Raw genomic sequence first — 22786 nt, forward strand, 5'->3', positions numbered from 1 at the left:
GAAGAAGGCATAGGACCATGTCTCCTTGTGTCCTCCAATAAACGCAAACTATCACTACCTCAATTTGGGACTTTTAGCCTCTCCAACTGTGGCACAAGTTTCTGTTGATTAAGCTACCATTCAATCTGTGAAACGTTCTGGAGCAGCAGAACACCCACTGCTTTCTATGAAGTACTCTCTATGTACGAAAAATACTGTGATTGTTCACTTTATGTTTTCTTAATAATAGGGAAAGATGCTAACATACTTGATTTTCTATGTTTTTGTGAAAATAGCATTAATGAGCATTGAACTTAGAGAAGATGTAAATGCAACAAAGATTTTTTTTAAGTAGTCTGATACAAGCGATGCATCCTACAAATGTGCATCAAATTTCTTTCCCATACCTCTGCTGTGGTAAGTTAGGTCAGTGAAACCAGCTTCAGCTCTACACAGTACTTGGGAAAAGGGAAGGATTTTGACTCTTTCTAGCATCATTAAACAAGCAGCTTCAGTTCAGCCAACTCTTTAGATGATTAATTTATACTAAAAACCAAACAAGGAAAAAAGAAAAAGAGGGAAAAAATCTCTTTTCTGCATACCATTCTCCTGCTTGGCAATTTGTAGGGAAGTCCTTAGGCCTGTGAGCACTAGTGTTTGAAGTACTAGCTGTGGTTAGCAGGTCACAAGTGCATCTATTTGATTCACAGTTGGTTTGAAATCAATTACCCGAAACTGAAATGCCTCTCAAAACTCAATAATGTGATAATTGCTCTTAATTGTTTCACTGTGACTTTTTCCTGTCTGCTTGTTACTTCGATCATAATAAATGGACCTCAAATCCAGGAATCACTTTCTGTTTACCATTGTCAGGGTCCCAAAGTCCAGAGACACATCATATTCAGCTTCATGTTCTAAATGATTTGGCATACTGGATAAAAGGACAAAAAAACACCACTCAAAAACCAAAAATGTGGGGGTCTGGAAGGGTGCTCAATTAGGAGAGTACATGTCGCACAAGCATGAGGACCTGAGTTTTGATTGCCAGCACCCAGGCAGGTGTCAGGGAGCGGGGGTGTTGTACTTTCAGGTAACCACAGTGCTAGGAAGGGTAGACATTTAGGTGCTGGAGATTTCTCAGACAGCCTAGAAGGCCATCATCAATGTGAGACCTGTCTTAAAATAAAATAGTGAGTAGAGTAAAAGAAGATTCTTAAGCTTGACCTGTGGCATGCATACTCACACATATACATAAGTGATGTTTACCACAAGCATGTGTGTGTGTGTGTATGCGTATGCACACATATGCACACAGGTACACACCACAAGCACACACACATGCACACATGCACACATGCCCACATACACACACACACACACACACATGCACACATGCACACATGCACACATGCCCACACACAAACACACACACACATACACACACACACCTTAAAGAGTTTTGGATCATATTATACTACTTTTTTGAACCTAAGATTTGTCCTCAAAAAAGTCAACCACTATCAGAACTCTCAGAAAATACTTGGAATATTTTTTTTCTGGCCCAGAATTCAGGATGGAATTCTATCCTGTGTAGACCTATTTAATTTGTCATTATTTTAGATTATCTGTCCTAATATAGAAAGAATCTAGATCTGTTTTTCTCACTGATATTTAATATTCTTATATTTATTAGAAAAATCATGAAAGTATCCTCTGATTTTGAGCAGAATTAATGTTTAAAAAAGGGGGGAGGGAACTTTACTAATTTTACTTATTAGAGTTGGAAAAGTAAGGTGTTGAAACAGAGACACTATTGAGGGAATAAAATTGTAAAAGAAAAGTGAAAGTGGAGGAAAACAAGAATTGGAGGTAGTCTGGCAATTTTTAAGAAAGCAATGAATGTACATATCTTAAACATTTGGTTTTATGTCTAAATTACACACATGTGTGTGTCATGTGAGTGCATATGTGTGCTTTTGGAGGCCAGAGAATGGCATCAGATAACTGGAATTGGAGTTACTAGCCACCATAAGTCAGTTCTGGGAACTGAACTTGAATCCTCTGAAAGAGCAATATGTATTTCTAGGTGCTGAGTCATCTCTTCAGCCCCAATGTGCATAGATTTCAACCCTCGAACTAGACTTCTAAAATTTATTCTAAAGTTGTACTTATGTTAGCTATTGCACCATTATTTATGAAAGTAAACATTTGGAAACATCTTAGACATCGGTAAGTTCTTATTCAATGGAAAAGTTTTAGGAAATGCTATTTTGTATGAAACTAATTTTATTTTTCAAAGGGGAGGGAATCCATGAGACTAGCATTGGTTCATATTTGCAAAACTTTATTGGCAGCTGCATGATAAAAGTCAAAAGCAGGTAAGCAGGATGTAAATGGGGAAAAGAAACTCTGTCTTAGACTCTAGTGTGGCCCTATGATTGAAAACTCAAATAAAAATGACATCACAGAACACTGGATATAAAGCTTGATAAAATCTTACCTAGCATGCATGAAGCTCTTGTAGTATATCATCTATAACACGCAAAGCCAACCTTGATGGTGCACACCTGAAATCTCAGTATTTTCAAGATAAAGCCAATAGGATCAGAATTTTAAGATCACCCCTCAACAACATAGAAAGCTTGAGGGTAGCCTGTACTACATGAGTTATTGTCTAAATTCTAAATCTTTGGGTGTGACTTTGCAGAAGAACTCTTGACATCATGTGTGAAATACTAGGCTTAATCTTAGTTCTTCAAAATGTAAAACTTTAAAGATGTTTGCCACTGCAGCTATACCAAATGCAATATTTTATGTCATTAGATCAGTACCTTTAGAAGGCTTCAGAAAAACATGCTTGCTCTAACACAGTCTGCTAAAAAATGTAGAAATTACTATGTCAGAGTTTTAACACTGGTACTAAGCCAGGTATTTGTTTTAATCCTGTGCATGGCGAAAGTACACATTGTGGAATGTTCAGGAATGACTTTAAAGTTGTTCTGAATTGCAATGAACACTGCTGCCTTAATCTATTTTGCTTGTTTGGCTCTCCCCGTGTTCAATGTTTGTACTACCAAACTGTGCTGGGTAAATTCTAGTGTACTAAACTACATGAATGATGAGCGATCCCCACTGTCCCAGAGAATCTAAACACAGTTCTATTTCATGCCTCAGGGCCTCTTGGCCACTCCTCACTCCCCAGCAATTAGCTTCTCAACATGCTTCCTCTACAGCATGGCTAGCTGCAGGTGCTAGCTGCTCACAGGACATACCTGCTGGGGATTATCCATCATTAATTTCATTGAAGAATATTCTCCATGCACAATGAGATAATAATATTAGTTAAGGCAGAAATTAGTTTTTCCTGGGAAAAAATGTGCTGTAGTGAATTCCCAGTATTAAGAGAAACATCAAAGCACAGTGAAGGTGTAATATTGTACACTCTCCTGAAGTTGATAGGGACAATCTTGGGGTTGCCTTCCTAATATGAATGATGCACATCTATTGCTTTCTTCTCAGTAATGGAGACATAAGATTTAGCAGACATCCACAATGGGCTCTAAACAAACACATCACACTGTTCAGTCTTTCTTTGCTCTTGATCATTTTATCTCCCCTAACAAAAGTATCTTTTTCTCTCTAGCCTCTTTCTGAACTCTTTTTTTTCAATAGAGACTTCTCAGTTAAACCCTGTGGGACTGGTCCTCTGTGTTTTCCCTGAAATAGGCACTTCCTTCATTTGTATAACTGTTGTTTACATACATTTCTGCTATCATTGGCTTACTTCAACTCTTTGTCTTCCTGTCTTGGTAAGTACAAAGCCAAAATGAGCACATCCAAGAAGCAAAAAGGAGAGGAAAAATGTAAGTTACCAGTAGTAGTAAGCTTTGGTTCTTCCCAGCCCCTTGCTTGCAGAAATAAGACTCAGACTCAAAATATCTTTACAAATACCTTAGTCAAATAGCTAGGCTCTTCTCTGATTAGATCATAACTTAAACTAACGCATTTATTCAAATTGACATTCTGCCATGTGCCTGGTTATCTGTGCTCAGGTACCATTCATTACATCTTCTGAGGTGAATCTCCCTCACCTGGTACTATCCCAGAATTCTTTCTGCTTCCCATTTCCCACCTAAGCCATAAGCCATTAGATTTATTATTGACAAGTGCTACATCCATAGAGATATAAGATATTTTCTCTACAAATATCTTTAGAAAAAAGAGGGGTTTGGAGTTAGTTACAAAGTAGTGCCCTCTATAAACAAAGAAAGCAGATTTTCTTCAGAGTTTTGGCATATTTATTTAGGAAAAAAACTTTTGTATTGGATACATTTCTTAGCAAGCTCAGATAAGGACTACACTGCTGAAAAATCTTCAATTTAAGGTCAAAATTTAAGAAGAAAGGATGGCAATCACATTTGAGGGCATATTTATCTCAAGGTCATGGAACACATGCTTGAAAGGTTAATGTGGCATATAGAAATGCCTTTGGGCATGCACAGCACGAATCATAAAGTTTCAGATGAAGAAAAAAGAAACATTTTTAAAATTCACTAATATAGGAAAAGCCCTGAAATGTGCCAACCTCTTTTAGTAGCCAAAATTGTAATGCCAATGTTGCAATTATTTGTTTAAATACTATAGAAATAAATTTCTCAAACTTGCATATGTGACCTGTACTTTTTAGTTTTAGACAACCAACATTTTAAACACATGACATACTATAAATGTAAAAATCAGATTAAATATTTCATAATTCAATTTTACTGAATTTACTTGTATGGGAGTGGGCTATGATATATATATATATCATATATATATATATATATATATATGATATACGATATATGATATATATATATATATATTATACATTCACATTGAGGCAGTGAGAAGCCAGTGATTGGAGGGGAGAGAAGAGGAGGAGGAGCTAAGGAAAGTGAGGGGAGGAGAGAGAGAGGCTCGGTGTACTACATGAGTGGAGAGAGAGAGGGAGACATGGATATCCAGAGGGCTTCAGACTTATTTCTGGTGTTTTTGGAGAGATTAGAAATAGTGGGATAAGACTTTATCATTGTAAATTGGCATTATGTAATTGGGAATTTTATATACACAAAAATTTTTGGTTAACTATTCAAGTTTAAGAGTCATATTTTGTTAGATATTTGGAAGGAGGGTGCTGGGCAGAAGTGTGGGACTCCCACCGTTTACAGAGTCTAAGGTAAGAAGAAACACAGATGGGATACTGTGAGAGGTAGCTGGAAAAGATTGGCTCAGCAGTGACAGTGAGAGCTAAGCTGAGCGAGCCCTGCCAGGACATGGTGCAGAGGCCTGGTGGGGCAGTACCTTTATATTATTACCCACTACATTTATGTATTAATATTATATATTATGTATTTATGTATTAATATTTATATATTATATAATTATCTATTATATGTAAATATATAGTTATTATACTAATGTACATTTATGTAACATAGTATATACCATGTGTGAATATATCTCAACACATAATATGTTGTATATATACATATCTATATACATATATATGTACATACATACATACACACACACACACACACACACACACACACTTATATGAAGGAAGAACTCTAATAGGCCTGAACATGACAAACATGACTCTGGTAGGTCCTTGTTAAACTATTAGATTACATTTGTAAAGCTAGTCACTAGTCACTAAGGTCGATTTCCTTATTTGGCCTCTTCCTCTATCTGAGAAGATCCACCAAGATCCACCTGTCAAAGTACAAAAGTCCAACCATTGAAGCCACTTTTGGCTACCCTAATTAAGAAACCAACTTAAACGTAGAGTTTCCCCTTTCCCTTGATAAACTGTCATTTGCCTACAGGTCATGTTGTTCAGAAGCACTCCTTTGTATTCCAGGAAAATATCTGTTGTAGATGGGCCTGGTGCTGTTTATATGTTGATGTTAATTCTGCTTTCCTATGAGGAGCTGCAGACAAGTAGTGAATCATACTCAAGTGACTCCTTGTGGACTAATCCCCTAATGAATAAAGGAGCCAATCACTGGGTGAGTAGATGGGACTTCCGTGTTGGAGAGGGGAAGAGTAGAGGAGACAAGAGTGAAGGTCCTTTTACAATAGGCATAGTGTGAGGACAAGATGAAATTACGAGTGTCTCCTGGTTTCAATGGCAGATTCATCAGGATTTGACAGCTGAGGATTTAGATTTAACAAAGCTTACAAGTTAGGATTTTATTTATTGTGCCCAGCAATTGAGTTATCGTTGTTTCTGAACTAAATTTGTGTTGAGTTTTCCTTCACGCTGAGGTTCATCTGGGTTTGAGATAGGAAGGTATGGTGGCAAAGCGTGGGTTTGCCTGATATTTGCTATAAAGGACATGGGGCATTTGAAGCATGGGGCTGACATGGTGGCCACCCGCCAGTGGGAACCTAGGGAACTGGATGGAGAGATTTCGGAGTTCTGAGTTAGAGTCTCTATGAGACCAAAACAGGTCAGCCATTGCCCACCAGTGCATGGCCAGCCAGGCCACTAGAGCAGAGTGTTGACAACACAAGTGTGGGAATGTGCCTGGTCATTTTTCCCCCGCAACAAATCTCCCCCATTCCCTTGTATCTTTTTTCTTCTTCTTTACCCTGTCTCTTCTCTTTTCCTCTTATTTCCTGTTTTTTGTCCTCCTGGGCAAATGAGAACTTGTTCTTTTGTGGGTCCTGTGCCAACCAGTCCTTTCAATAAATGTTTATAAAATAGCTTAGGGACTTTATCATGATGCATACATATCTATGTTTTCACCATCTCCCTTGTATGCTATCATCCTCTCTCATAGAGAAAGTAAGTTATTAGTGTTTGAAATCTTGACTGAGAGTTTATAGGTTCTTGTCTCTTATTCATGAATGAAGAAAAAAGTTCATATGTATCTGGAAAAGCAGCAAGGTAATGTTACTCAAATTGAACCAATAACAGAGATTGGAAAAAATATGCACTATCAAGACTGACAGCAGACCAGATAAGGGAAAATTGTCAAGGGCTTGGACTATTATTTGGGATTCAAGAGAAGGAAGAGTTTGGTTACTAGGCACATAGGATGTTTTCCATTGTAACTGACAGCCTTAGATTAAATAGGCCTTGGCTCATTGTTCATGTCTTTTCCCATAATGTATCAGATTATAATCACATTCATGCTAAATTACATGTGGTCATAAAATGATAAATAGAAGATTCTCCCTAAAAGTTCACTTGCTGATTATGCACCAAAACCAGTGTAGGGCATATTGGTTCTTTGACTATGATTCCCAAATTATGTCTGAAGATTAAATAGCAAACAGCAGGGCTGATCAAATCTCAACTAACTGGAATAACTTATTCCCATTGTTTAAAGCAGGCTTGCAGCTTGACATGAGTGTGGGACCTAGGTAGGCTGTTAACAGGTCTGCAGGTGCTTTTCTCAGAGAAATCTGTATATATAACCCAAGCCAAAGTTGCTAAGATATCACTTATGCTTGTCTGCCTCAGAAACACTAGTGTGATCAAAGACATTGCAGAATATTGATTGGATTATGGTTATATAAACATGCAGATCAATGGGTTGTGAACAGTGTCAGCAAACAACAGTAGATTTCTCAAACTGGAGAGATGGTTCAGCTGTAAGGGGCTTTCTGTACTTCCTCTATTTGGTTCTCTATACCCACATCAGAGAGATCACAACTACCTATAGGTCCAGGTCCTGAGGATCTCATACTCCCTTCTGGCCGCACAGGTGTCAGCATACATGAACGCATACAGAAATAAAGACATATATACATATACAAAAATAAAAATAAATCTTAGAAAGAGTTTTTTGCTTCTGTGTGCTGCATCTGTCTTGGGATGAGTGTCTAGAGTCTAGTTTGGACTTAGTCCCCAGGGTCATTTGTTTAGACTAACCTCACTCACTGGAGACTGTCATTAATTTGTAGGATTTGAAAAACAACATGTGAAATAGCATTTATTTGGTGATATTTCTTGTGTTTTGTGTTCTCCCAGATCCTTGAAAGGGAAAGAAGAAAGAAAGCCTGAGGCAAACATCTGGAATTTGTGTATTCTCCTATCATACTATCTTCTAACACTCTCCTAGTTTTCATACTCTTTCAAAACTATGAGTAATCCTTAAGTCCTTAACAAGGGTCAAAATAGATATTATGCTTACTTCTACTTTAAGATATGCCCTTTCTATCTACTTAGACTGAAAAGAATTGAAAGTGTGAGAGGGATATAACTTGACGAGGCACCTTTAGGCTAGGATTGCTAGTGGAGCTTATCACTGTGTATGTGCAAATCCAAAGATTTACAATTACAGGCATTCTAAGATAGAGTGTTAGCAGTAAGATTGGCCTGCTGGTGTGCAGTGGGAGCAAGGAAAGTTAGACGCACAGGCCCCTTGGGTGTACATGATCCACTAATGAAATCCTCATATCCTTTCTCAGGGGTTGAAAACTATAGAGCTGACACCTGAATGATGTCCTTGATTCTAGAAGAAAGTTGAGGTCAGAGTAATCATTCAACACTTTCAGGGGATGGCAAAGTGGAATACTTCTCACTTCGATACTGCTCGGCACATGTGTGAAAGAATGCCATAATTCATGTTTCAAGCGTTCTGATTTGTTTTGTTGGCTTTACCTTCATATTCCAAAGAGAATGGAAACAGCAATAAGTATTCTTGCCAAATAGTCAAGATATTTGATTCCAAGATTGTGGAGACAATATGTACTACCAAAATTCAGGCTGAGTAACTGTCAAAGAATATATACAAATATATATATATTTGTAAAACTTGGTAGGCAATGAAGAGGAGTATTCAATGACTGGGTTTAGTACTCATGCCAGACGACTTTGACAATAGCATTGCTTTATAAAGAAAACTTATAAAGTGTTTTAAAAGGTCCTCAAAGTGACTTTAACAACACCCAGGCTGATTCATGCAACACATTTTAATATCAAACCACAGATGTAAAAGAAAACTCTTCAGCAAACATCTAACAAGATGGTACTTGCAAACAAGTCAGCATGCACAATTGGATAATAAAAACATTCCTCTGGCAAGAAATGGCCTTGTTATGCTGAATGCAGGAGTTGGGAAACCTGCAGGCCTCTGAAAGACAAGGGATGTCATTGTCTCCTTAACTGCCTGGGTTTATAATGCAGAGCTGTGATGTTTCAAGAAGTGTATTATTTAAATATGTTTATAAGTTGCATGCAGTGATTATAAATTCAACTTATCCAGCTCAGCTTTGCTTTTATTGTTTGGGGTTAATATGCTAAATGATAATCACTATATAAATCAGGTTGAAATTTCATATGCATAAATTGGGTATTTTAGGAAAAATGAAGATTGCTTAGACTTGAATTCATTTTGGATATTTGGATTTTGGAATCTAGGCTCTGAATGTATGATCTCTTTTTTGTTTTCTTTGGAACAGGGTTTTGTTGAAGCCTAATCTGCCTTTCAGGTCCACCTTTTCCTGCCCTAGCCTTCCATGTGCTGACCGGCTGCAGACACACTTCTCCAAGGTCAGCTTCATGTCTCCTGACCTAATCCATGGAGTTTGTGTTTTCTTATTGCAACACCCACATGAACCTGATAGCATATAAATCACAAAACAATTTCTTTTTAAAAGGTGTTATTTATTAGTGCATATGTGCAGACATGTTGTACATAAGAGATAAGAAGCAACCTTGTGAAGTAGATTCTTCTCATGGGGTGGGTTCTGGGGATGGAAGTTCAGTTATCAGGTGTGCTTCTGTCATACATCCTTCTAACTGCTGAGATGTTTCATCAGCTTCCATAAAATATTTTCTTAGCTCAATATCAAGAGTGCTTAATGAAAAATTCACTGGTTCCTCTTCTAATGCTTTCCTTTCTGTATTGAAAAAATTGGTTACACAGTTGGTATTACAGTTAACTCGCTATTGATATACCTCCAAAGCACACTTGGTAAATTTAGATATGAGATCTGAAAAAAAATATGTAGCAATTTCCCTTATGATTGCCCAGGTATTAAAATGCCTTCATTTTGAAATGTGTATTGTGGGACCATGAGAGGCAGCCTGTTTTGTTATTGAGCTAGGTTTAAATCCCGGTGACCCAACAGGAAATAATCCCACAAGGTTATGGTAGGTGTTTTCTACACTCCTAGACACCAGGTTCCTGACATGAGGCTGCTGCTCTCCATTCCATAGATGTGTGGCCATCAGTCACTTAGCTTCAAGGCATATTTCCATTTTAATGAGGTACCTAAAGCCTCAATGGGCTTAGTCAATTAAGTTCTTCTTCCCAGACACTCCTCCAAGCAAAAGGTATTTAACCTCAGGCTCGCCCTGTGAAAGAAGGTATGATTTCACCCACCACAACGCCTTGGCAATAAATGCTTTAAAACCATGGACTGCCTCTTCTTATCAGGATCCCCAGTGCGGGAGCAATGGAGCAGGTCTTCCTTTAAAGAGCAGCATCTAGTGTCATGCAGGAGGCCTCCCTGTGCTCTCAAAGTCTCTACCAAGCCAAGCCTCCCTTGGTCACCAAGCATGCCCAGGAGATTCTCCTCCCAGAGGGAACCAGCAGGAGCTCTCCTCTCACCCTTTTCCCTTTGGCCCTAGACTAGAGCCAGCCTGCAGGCCCCCACTCTGTTGTCAGCTCTTCAGAAGCTTCCAGGGGTGTCTGGGGTGCCCTGAACACCTCAAACTGCACTTCCCACCACTGGAAAGGGGTCCTGCAGCTTCTCATAGCCCAACACCCGCCTGGTGATAGTGCAGGGTGCACTCAGTCAAAACTTCCTGTGTCCTGCCTTGCCCAGCAGCCTGAGCCCTGGACTGGATGAGGGCCATCATTTTAACCCACAGTGTTTAACTACTACCTCATGGGTGACAACTGCACTTTCCGTTTTTAAGGTAATCTGTATAGTTTGAACAAAATTCACAGTGATTTCAGAGATTAGCAACCTGCTTTGAAGTTGAGTCTTTTTTTTTTTTTTTTTTTTTTTTTTTTTTTTTTTGACATTTTTTTTTATTTGATATAATTTATTTACATTTCAAATGATTTCCCCTTTTCTAGCCCCCCCCCACTCCCCGAAAGTCCCGTAAGCCCCCTTCTCTTCCCCTGTCCTCCCTCCCACCCCTTCCCAGTTCCCCGTTCTGGTTTTGCCAAATACTGTTTCACTGAGTCTTTCCAGAACCAGGGACCACTCCTGCTTTCTTCTTGTATCTCATTTGATGTGTGGATTATGTTTTGGGTATTCCAGTTTTCTAGGTTAATAACCACTTATTAGTGAGTGCATACCATGATTCACCTTTTGAGTCTGGGTTACCTCACTTAGTATGATGTTCTCTAGCTCCATCCATTTGCCTAAGAATTTCATGAATTCATTGTTTCTAATGGCTGAATAGTACTCCATTGTGTAGATATACCACATTTTTTGTATCCACTCTTCTGTTGAGGGATACCTGGGTTCTTTCCAGCATCTGGCAATTATAAATAGGGCTGCTATGAACATAGTAGAGCATGTATCCTTATTACATGGTGGGGAATCCTCTGGGTATATGCCCAGGAGTGGTATAGCAGGGTCTTCTGGAAGTGAGGTGCCCAGTTTTCGGAGGAACCGCCAGACTGCTTTCCAGAGTGGTTGTACCAATTTGCAACCCCACCAGCAGTGGAGGAGTGTTCCTCTTTCTCCGCACCCTCTCCAACACCTGCTGTCTCCTGAATTTTTAATCTTAGCCATTCTGACTGGTGTAAGATGAAATCTTAGGGTTGTTTTGATTTGCATTTCCCTAATGACTAATGAAGTGGAGCATTTTTTAAGATGCTTCTCCGCCATCCGAAGTTCTTCAGGTGAGAATTCTTTGTTTAACTCTGTACCCCATTTTTTAATAGGGTTGTTCGGTTTTCTGGAGTCTAACTTCTTGAGTTCTTTATATATATTGGATATTAGCCCTCTATCTGATGTAGGATTGGTGAAGATCTTTTCCCAATTTGTTGGTTGCCGATCTGTCCTCTTGATGGTGTCCTTTGCCTTACAGAAACTCTGTAACCTTATGAGGTCCCATTTGTCAATTCTTGCTCTTAGAGCATACGCTATTGGTGTTCTGTTCAGAAACTTTCTCCCTGTACCGATGTCCTCAAGGGTCTTCCCCAGTTTCTTTTCTATTAGCTTCAGAGTGTCTGGCTTTATGTGGAGGTCCTTGATCCATTTGGATTTGAGCTTAGTACAAGGAGACAAGGATGGATCAATTCGCATTCTTCTGCATGCTGACCTCCAGTTGAACCAGCACCATTTGTTGAAAAGGCTATCTTTTTTCCATTGGATGTTTTCAGCCTCTTTGTCGAGGATCAAGTGGCCATAGGTGTGTGGGTTCATTTCTGGATCTTCAATCCTGTTCCATTGATCCTCCTGCCTGTCACTGTACCAATACCATGCAGTTTTTAACACTATTGCTCTGTAGTATTGCTTGAGGTCAGGGATACTGATTCCCCCAGATTTTCTTTTGTTGCTGAGAATAGTTTTAGCTATCCTGGGTTTTTTGTTGTTCCAGATGAATTTGATAATTGCTCTTTCTAACTCTGTGAAGAATTGAGTTGGGATTTTGATGGGTATTGCATTGAATCTGTATAGTGCTTTAGGCAAAATGGCCATTTTAACTATATTGATTCTACCGATCCATGAGCATGGGAGGTTTTCCCATTTTTTGAGGTCTTCTTCCATTTCCTTCTTCAGAGTCTTGAAGTTCTTGCCATACAGATCTTTCGCATGTTTGGTAAGAGTCACCCCAAGATACTTTATACTGTTTGTGGCTATTGTGAAGGGGGTCATTTCCCTAATTTCTTTCTCAGCCTGTTTATCCTTTGAGTATAGGAAGGCCACTGATTTGCTTGAGTTGATTTTGTAACCTGCCACTTTGCTGAAGTTGTTTATCAGCTGTAGGAGCTCTCTAGTGGAGTTCTTTGGGTCACTTAGGTAGACGATCATGTCGTCTGCAAATAATGATAGTTTGACTTCCTCCTTTCCAATTTGTATCCCTTTGACCTCCTTATGTTGTCGAATTGCCCGAGCTAGTACCTCAAGTACAATATTGAAAAGATAAGGAGAAAGGGGGCAGCCTTGTCTGGTCCCTGATTTCAGTGGGATTGCTTCAAGTTTCTCTCCGTTTAGTTTGATGCTGGCTACCGGTTTGCTGTATATTGCTTTTACTATGTTTAGGTATGGGCCTTGAATTCCTGTTCTCTCCAAGACTTTAAGCATGAAAGGATGCTGAATTTTGTCAAATGCTTTTTCAGCATCCAATGAAATGACCATGTGGTTTTGTTCTTTGAGTTTGTTTATGTAGTGGATTGTATTGATGGATTTCCGTATATTGAACCAACCCTGCATTCCCGGGATAAAGCCTACTTGATCATGGTGGATGATCGTTTTGATGTGTTCTTGGATTCGGTTGGCAAGAATTTTGTTGAGTATTTTTGCATCGATGTTCATAAGGGAAATTGGTCTGAAGTTCTCTTTCTTTGTTGGATCTTTGTGTGGCTTTGGTATCAGCGTAATTGTGGCTTCGTAGAAGGAATTGGGTAGTGTTCCTTCTGTTTCTATTTTGTGGAATAGTTTGAAGAGTATTGGTGTTAACTCTTCTTTGAAGGTCTGGTAGAATTCTGCACTGAAACCATCTGGTCCTGTGCTTTTTTTGGTTGGAAGACTTTCTATGACTCCTTCTATTTCTTTAGGCTTTATGGGACTGTTTAGATGGTCTAGTTGGTCCTGATTTAATTTTGGTATTTGGTATCTGTCAAGGAAATTGTCCATTTCCTCCAGATTCTCCAGTTGTGTTGAGTACAGGCTCTTGTAGTAGGATCTGATGATTTTTTGGATTTCCTCAGTTTCCGTTGTTATGTCTCCCTTTTCATTTCTAAGTTTGTTAATTTGGATACTTTCTCTGTGCCCTTTGGTCAGTCTGGCTAAGGGTTTATCTATCTTGTTGATTTTCTCAAAGAACCAGCTCCTAGTTTTGTTGATTTTTTGTATGGTTCTCTTTGTTTCTACTTGATTGATTTCGGCCCTGAGTTTGATGATTTCCTGCCTTCTACTCCTCCTGGGTGAAATAGCTTCTTTTTGTTCTAGGGCTTTCAGGTGTGTCATTAAGTTGGTAATGTATGCTCTCTCCATTTTCTTTTTGGAGGCACTCAGGGCTATGAGTTTTCCTCTTAGCACTGCTTTCATTGTGTCCCATAGATTTGGGTATGTTGTGTTTTCATTTTCATTGTGTTCTAAAAAGTCTTTAATTTCTTTCTTTATTTCTTCCTTGACCAAGGTGTCATTGAGTAGAGTATTGTTCAATTTCCACGTGTATGTGGGTTTTCTGTTGTTTCTGTTGCTATTGAAGACCACTTTTATTCCATAGTGATCAGATAGGAGGCATGGGATTAGTTCTATCTTTTTATATTTGTTGAGGTCTGTCTTGTGACCAATTATATGGTCGATTTTGGAGAAGGTACCATGAGGTGCTGAAAAAAAGGTATATTCTTTTGTTTTAGGATAGAATGTTCTATATATATCAGTTAAGTCTAATTGGTCCAAAGCTTCAATTAGTTTCATTGTGTCCTTGTTTAGTTTCTGGTTTCCTGATCGGTCCATTGAGGAAAGTGCAGTGTTGAAGTCACCCACAATTATTGTGTTAGGTGTAATGTGTGCTTTGAGTTTTAATAGAGTTTCTTTTATGAAAGAGGGTGCCCTTGCATTTGGAGCATAGATGTTCAGGATTGAGAGTTCTTCTTGTTGTATTTTTCCTTTGACCAGCAAGAAGTGTCCCTCAGAGTCTCTTTTGATGACTTTGGGTTGAAAGTCAATTTTATCTGATATTAAAATGGCTACTCCAGCTTGTTTCCTGAGACCATTTGCTTGTAAAATTGTCTTCCAGCCTTTTACTCTAAGGTAGTGTTTGTCTTTGACCCTGAGGTGTGTTTCCTGTAAGCAGCAAAATGTAGGGTCCTGTTTACGTATCCAGTCAGTTAGTCTGTGTCTTTTTATTGGGGCATTGAGTCCATTGATGTTAAGAGATATTAAGGAATAGTGATTGTTACTTCCTATCATTTTTGACGTTATTTTTTAAATTTGATTGCTTAACTTCTTTTGGGTGTGATGAAAGGTTACTATCTTGCTTTTTTCAGGGTGGAGTTTCCCTCCTTGTATTGGTGTTGTCCTCCTATTATCCTTTTTAGGGCTGGGTTTGTGGATAGATATTGGGTGAACTTGGTTTTGTCGTGAAATATCTTAGTTTCTCCATCTATGGTGATTGAGAGTTTTGCTGGATATAGTAGTTTTGGTTGGCATTTGTGTTCTCTTAGAGTCTGCATGAGATCTGCCCAGGACCTTCTAGCCTTCATAGTCTCAGGTGAAAAGTCTGCTGTGATTCTGATAGGTCTTCCTTTATATGTTACTTGGCCTTTTTCTCTTACTGCCTTTAGTATTCTTTCTTTGTTTAGAACATTTGGTGTTTTGATTATTATGTGACGGGAAGTATTTCTGTTCTGGTCCAGTCTGTTTGGAGTTCTGTAGGCTTCTTGTATATTCATGGGCATCTCTCTCTTTAGGTTAGGGAAGTTTTCTTCCATAATTTTATTGAAGATATTTGCTGGCCCTTTAAGTTGTAAATCTTCACTCTCATCTATGCCTATAATCCTTAGGTTTGGTCTTCTCATTGTGTCCTGGATTTCCTGGATATTTTGGGTTACAAGCTTTTTGCACTTTGCATTTTCTTTAACTGTTGAGTCCATGGTTTCTATGGAATCTTCAGCATCTGAGATTCTTTCTTCTATCTCTTGTATTCTGTTGTTGATATTTGCATCTCTGTCCCCTGATTTCTTCCCAAGGCTTTCTATCTCCAAAGTTGTCTCCCTTTGAGTTTTCTTAGTTGTTTCTACTTCTGATTTTAGATCCTGGATGGTTTTGCTTAGCTCTTTCCCTTGCATGTTTGTGTTTTCCTGTAATTCTTTAAGAGATTTTTGTGTTTCCTCTTTCATGAGCTCAGCCTGTTGACCAAAGTTCTCCTGTATTTCTTTAAGAGATTTTTGTGTTTCGTCTTTCATGACCTCAGCCTGTTGAGCAAAGTTCTCCTGTATTTCTTTAAGTGTTTTTTGCATTTCCTCCTTGTTGGCTTTTGTATTCTCCTGGATTTCTTTCAATGATTTTTGTGTTTCCCTTGCAAGGGCTTCTAACTTTTGATCCATTTTCTCCTCAATGCCCTTCATGTGTTCCTGTACCAGCATCATGACCAGTGATTTTAAATCCAAATCTTGTTTTACTGGTGTGATGGGGTATCCAGGACTTGCTGGTAGAGGAGAATTTGGTTCAGATGTTGCCATATTGCCTTGATTTCTGTTAGTAACGTTTCTGCGTTTGCCTTTTGCCATCTAGCTCTCACTGGTGTTACTTGGTCTTGTCAGTGCTGGACTCACCAGTGCAAGCTGCCCCTTCCCCGTTGGCCTCTGGTGCACAGCTTACACTCTGCACTGCCTATAGACAGGGTGCTGTTGTCCAGGCTGTTCAGATCCCGAAGCAGGCACCTGAAGGCTCCCGCTGGGGCCCGCAGGATTTATTGGAGCACACCGACTTCTCCCAGCTGGCCGCCCGGAAGCCCCCACTAGCCTCTTGAGGGACCTGGAGATGTGGCGGCCACCCAGGCTGATCTGAAGCGGAGAGAGTTGAGCTGGGGGCTTCTGCCTGAGGCCTTGCCCCAGATTGTGTCTGTGGACCAGGTGGAACCCGTGTGCACCCCCAGGGAGCTCCGAAGGTGAATGTTGCTGTGACCTCCCCTGTGCTCCGCTCACTCCGCTGGGCAGCCGATTTCCCCAACCGGGCTGGCGCACACTAGGTTAGCCTTGTCGCCTGGGCCCTGAGTCCAGGCAAACGCCTGGGAGGCCAAGGTCCGAGCAAAGTTCCCCTAGGGCTATGTCTGTTATTTGGGTCCGCCAGGTGACCCGGATGGCGGGCGTGCGCGTCCGCGCTCCGCGAAAGCACCGGGAGAGTCTGTTGTGCTAATAACCTCCTGGGCTGGTTGGCACACAGATGGCCCACCAAGCCGCCCAGTTCTTGGGGTCAGTCCTGTGCCTTTTGGGGCCTAGACCCCCGTTTTGTTAGCCTCAGGCTACGCTTGTTAGCAGTCTCTGCCCTCCCGAGCACTCTGGCTCCTGTAGGCAAAATGGCGGCGCGTGCACCGGCCGGGGCAAAAAAAAAAAAAAAAAAACTCCTGGCTGGGTTGGCGCCCCGATGGCCACTCGAACAGCCCAGGGCCTGGGTGCAGGCCAACGCCCGTCTGGCTCCGACCCCTGCGGTGTTGGGCCTAGGATTATGTTTGTGTACCTCAGTCTGACTGATCTCTGGAGCCCGGGATCAAGATGGCGGTGAGTCTCTCCTGACTGGCGGGCAGCCGAGTTCTGAAGTGGCTTCCGTGCAGCGAAAGGCTCCGCAGAACCGCAGTTGCTTGCCGCCCGGCTGGTCAGCGAAGGTCAGTGGTCGTGGGCGCAGGGCCTAACTGGACCCTGTGTCGCCTTGGTTCCACCGCTGATGGCCCTTCAGCTGGAGCAGCCACTGCTACCGCCGCCGCCGCCGCCGCCGCCGCCACTAAGCTTCGAAGTTGAGTCTTTTAAGCTAGTGCAGCAATAACTGCATGTTAACAGGAAAATAACCATCCAACCTTTCTTAATTGCTAGCATCACACCTAGTGGTCTTTAATAAAATTTTCATTAGAGAAAGGTGGTATTCAGCTGGGATCTTTGGAAAGCATAGTAATTGGAACATTTGAGCTTTCATACTCATAATTTTCTCCACTTTCTTCCTAACAGCCTAATATTAAAACTTACCGGCTTGAAATTCTATCAGGTACCTTGTGTCTACATGATCCGCAGACCTTTAAGGGAGCTGAGGAGGGTTAGAATCCTGTGATTCTTGCTATATGTGAACTCTACACTGCCTATCTCTCACTCTATGATTTTCCCATAAAAAGTAAGGAAAAAAAAAATCTCCTTAAAACCCCACACTATTACAGATATTTATTTATAGAAATTAGGTATTTTCTTTAGTGATATTTTAAGAAACCCTATTGTTACTATTACAGTGTTAAGAACGTGTATTAAATAAGTTATTTTAAAGTACTTACCATATGCCATACAATTTAAGATTGACTCCACCTAAATTTCACCAGTATCATTATTCAGCAATGCACAAAAACAGAAGTTGAAAGTCAAAACAAAATACAGTCCTGAGTAGAATACTGGGAGTAGGGTTTTACCTTTGTTGATAAGGTTTTCTTATCAAGTGGTACAGGGGTTGGGGGTGGTTAGTAATACTATTAAGGTTTCTGGGGGAGTGATAAGCAGTTTTGTACAGAGTCTGGAAGGTAATGTGACTCAATATTGTACATGAACTAACAAATTATTAAATTTGCATATGCATATCTGTATAGAATGTGTTAAGAACTATACTGTATAATGTTATCCTTTAATGATACTTTCCACAAAAACAAATACACACTTCATTTATAAGAGGTCTCAGATCTGTTCTGTTTTTGAGGATTTCATAACTCCTGGCCTCACTTTCCAAACACAATTTTTATGAATGCTATTAGTAAGCTGGTTCTCAGATGAAGTTCTCTATTTTTGTGGCATTTCCTCATTAATGCCTTACTTGTGCAGTACACATACTCCAACAATGAACTGAACAGAAACAGTACAATATTTAAAATACATCTTTACTTTTATAATTTCAAGGTAGCCTATGCCCAAATTAGCTTAAAATACATTTTATACAGTCTTAAACTATTTCACATTTTGAGTTCCTGTTGGGTATGTCCTCAAACCTCTTTTCTCATTCACAATGCCTAATAATTTAGCCCCTTTAATATACTCTAGCAACCTACAATTTTTTTAAATTTATTTTTGTTGTGGGGTCCCGAGATAATCCAACAGCCAGGACATAGCAGGTTTTCTAAACTAGAGTAACTTTAATGATTTTAACAGCAAACTTACCAGGGACACAGTGAGCAGATTATTTGGGTGAATAAGATTTAAGCCTGAAAAACACAAGCATAGTGTGTAAATTACCATTACAAGATTGGATCCCACAAGTAGGTGTGGCATCTAAAATTACATATTCACATGCAAACAGTTATGTGTGTGTGTGTGTGTGTGTGTGTGTGTGTGTGTTGCTAATAACTCCTCTTGCTTTTATTAAAGTAGGATCTCTCATTGAATATAGAACTTGTTGATTGGCTGATATTGCTCCAGAAACTCCCTATCTCTGGCTCTTGGGTGTTGAGATTACTGGCAGCAACCATGCCCACCGGATTTTTATGTGGGTTCTGGAACTCTGAACTCTGATCTTCATAGTTGTTTAGCAAATGCCTTGTCAACTAGCCTGTTTCCCAAGTCTCTTATTAATAATAGTTCATTGTTCAAATAAACTATAAATTCAAATGGCAAAAAAAAAAAATCACATAAGAGGGAACATTAACAGTCTGCCAGATTGGCTTCTCAATGATGGGTTACTTAGTCATGGGTTTTGGGGTTGGAATCAAAGGGAGGGAGCAAGGGAGGGAAGAAAGAAGGAAGGAAGGAAGGAAGGAAGGAAGGAAGGAAGGAAAAAAACAATCCATGACCTTGACTTGACCTTACATGACATTCAAGCCCCAGAACTTAGCTGGCTTAAGACAGTGGTACTTACACCAAGCTTCATCCTTTAATTTTTTTTTTCTTTTTCAGAGTTTCACGCATGAAAAAATATATTTTTATCAACCCCATTCCTTCTTCTCCCCCTCCAATCCTCCAAGACACCCTCCCCCTTTTCAAATTATTGATTTGTTCTTTATTAGTGTTCCACATACAATCTGCCAAGTCTACTTAGTGTTGCATCTGAGTATCCGTGTTTATGACTGACTTGAGATTGTATAAGTCTTTTCCAGGAACAAGCATTTCCCCCCATATTGAATTTAATTGACATTTAGAGTGTTACAAAAAAAACTCTTCTTATCAACCACGTATCCCATACAATAATATAAATTTGCATTTTCTCTTATAAATTGTTGAGTTAAGTTAAAAAGTTTATATGAAAAATATCAGTTCAGAGTTGAGAAAAGAATTGATGTAAGGATTCATTGTCGTCTTTCTATTATGCTGGCACTGGTATCTCTGTTGAGAAATTATGAAGGAAAAAAGGAAAAATTCCCTCTTCCCAACAACTCCAGCCTTTCTTTCTTTCTTTCTTTCTTTCTTTCTTTCTTTCTTTCTTTCTTTCTTTCTTTCTTTCTTTCTTTCTTTCTTTCTTTCTTTCTTTCTTTCTTTCTTTTTAACTAGGGAAAAATGAGGCCAAGGACCAATCTACATTTCAATGTCAATCTAACCTTGCAAGCCCTCAGATAATTCGCTGGGAACTGGCTTCTTCTTTGTAATTGGAGTGAGGTCTGGCTGTCACTGCAGTGCAGCCAGGATCCATGGAGAATTGTGTTCAAATTGGAAAGGAGTTTCCTCTCATTAAAAGCAAAGAAACCAAGTGTAAGCTGTACTGCTGTTAGGAGCGGTCATGTACACTGACTCTGCTGATCCCAGGGGCTTCTCTCCAGGTCCAGAGGGAGCTTTCCCCAGAGCAGGAAAGAACATCTCTTCCCTTTGCCTATTACTATCTAATGGCAACTTAGGGATCCCTGAAAGACTAAATGTGAAAACATGGGTCTTTTTCTTTTTCTCTCCCTGCCAAGGAACACAACTATTCATTTAAAAATTATTGGATTAAAATAATAGGGAAATAATTCCATTGTAAACTTTCATTTAAGTAACTGTATAACCTATATTTTAATATTAATAGTACTATTTGTAAATGTAACTATTGATTGAGAACCTTTTTCACGTTATTATTTTCAGTCACCACTGAAGCATAATGACCTTAAATGCTTCAAGTATGCTAATGAAACTCTAGAGAGTAAAGTTGACTTGATCACATCTGTGGACTGTTCAGATGTCAGACTGTTCTGAGAGCAGATCCACACACCAAACTCTGTTGCTATCTACTACTTTGACACTACATGGATCTAACCTTCAGATGGGATCTTCCATTCACAAAGTCTGCCTTTCTGCATTAAAAAAAGTTATAGACCTCTGTGCCATGAGAACACTGTTAGATCTCCAGTTCCTAAAAGAGACTGTCTTCCTTCATTTTATTATCTGATTAATGGACAATCTGCTCTACAGAATGAGTTTGCTAGCTCCCCTGTATGTCTGCCATTTCTCCATCAGCCCCCTTAGCACCATAGCAAATAAATTGGCTGAGTTGTTTGGAGCCTTTTTTTTTTAGTAGAAAACTTCTGAAACACAAGTATCAGCAAAGACATGAATCAGGTACACTTCATTATTCATTTTCTAAAGTGGTAAATTTTCTTCTGCAGGAAAATTAGTGGTACTTAAGTTAAAAAGTAATCATAAATTTCATGTACTCTTATGTTACTTACTGTTTCTACTGAGCTAGGAAATGAACACAGGGCTTCAGGAATGTGAAGTGCTCTATCACTGAGCTACTCCTCCACCTCCTAATTCTGAGAATAAAAGAGATAATGCATGAAAACTATGTTAAATATGTTTGCAAAAGAGTAATTATGGAATGCTACTTTGATTCACTGCTACCATACCAAGGATAGAAAAAGGGCACAGACTTGTACTAGAGGGAACCCATGCTTTCCAAAACAGATTGTGGCTCTCACACATAGAGATCTGTATAAACACTTCTTCTCAAGTGTCCCAACATTTTAGAGATTATTTATGAAGATTAAGAGACTATATGCTCATATATACTCACTCTTGTATAATTCCTGATCACCTTCTACAGAGAGATAGGATTCACGAGTGATTTATAGTTAAAGTTGAAAGACTATTTCATCTTAAAAGTTATCATGTCTACATGTCTGTTTCATTGTGTTAATAGTATGCCAACATGTTGCTCCTCTGAGGGAATAGCAGATATTATAAAGACCAAAAATATTTCACTTATGCATCCCTCAACATTACACTGAATGCAGGCAGAGTACTGATAATTCACTTAAAAAATACATCCAAACTAAATCTGCTACTTATTAAGCACTAAAAAAAAAAAATCTTCCAATGTATGCATAATTTAAGTGACCAAATTGTTGGCTAATGCTAAAACAATAGAGACCATTCAAATACTTATATGAAAAGAAATTAGGATTAGATTAAATTTATGGAGAATTTTAGAGAAACAATAATTTTATAATTTGTTTTACAATTTTTGAAGCCATCCCATATGCTAAACAATGTAATATAATCCTAGGTCTGCCTTATAGTCATTGTGTTCCTAGTACTGCAACCATTCTGGAAGAAAGAACACAATACCATTCCTTATTAATCTTCAGCATTGATACTGGTGTTTATGCTATATCAGTAGTTTTAAGAGACTAGAAATAAAAACATGAGAGTCACCCAAAATTGACTATCTCATGAAATGGGAAAGTCATTGTGGTCATTAAAGAAAGTTCTGATCATACAGTTAAATTTTCTATATTATTAAGTTTACTAAATTAATAGTCAAATTAAAACTGCACTCTGCTAGCATTTAATATTTTTAATAGAAACTTTTTATTTGAACTATCTGAATATTTACTAAATTATACTTGGGCCAGATTTAAGGTAAAATGAAGATAGTAGGAACTGCACTATTTCTTTAGAGATTTCCAAAATGTTTCAGAGCTATCCAGGAAAACACTGTGCTTTGTGAATTCCATAGTATC

The sequence above is a fragment of the Apodemus sylvaticus genome, chromosome 5 (assembly GCF_947179515.1).
Source record: "Apodemus sylvaticus chromosome 5, mApoSyl1.1, whole genome shotgun sequence".
Classification (NCBI taxonomy): domain Eukaryota; kingdom Metazoa; phylum Chordata; class Mammalia; order Rodentia; family Muridae; genus Apodemus; species Apodemus sylvaticus.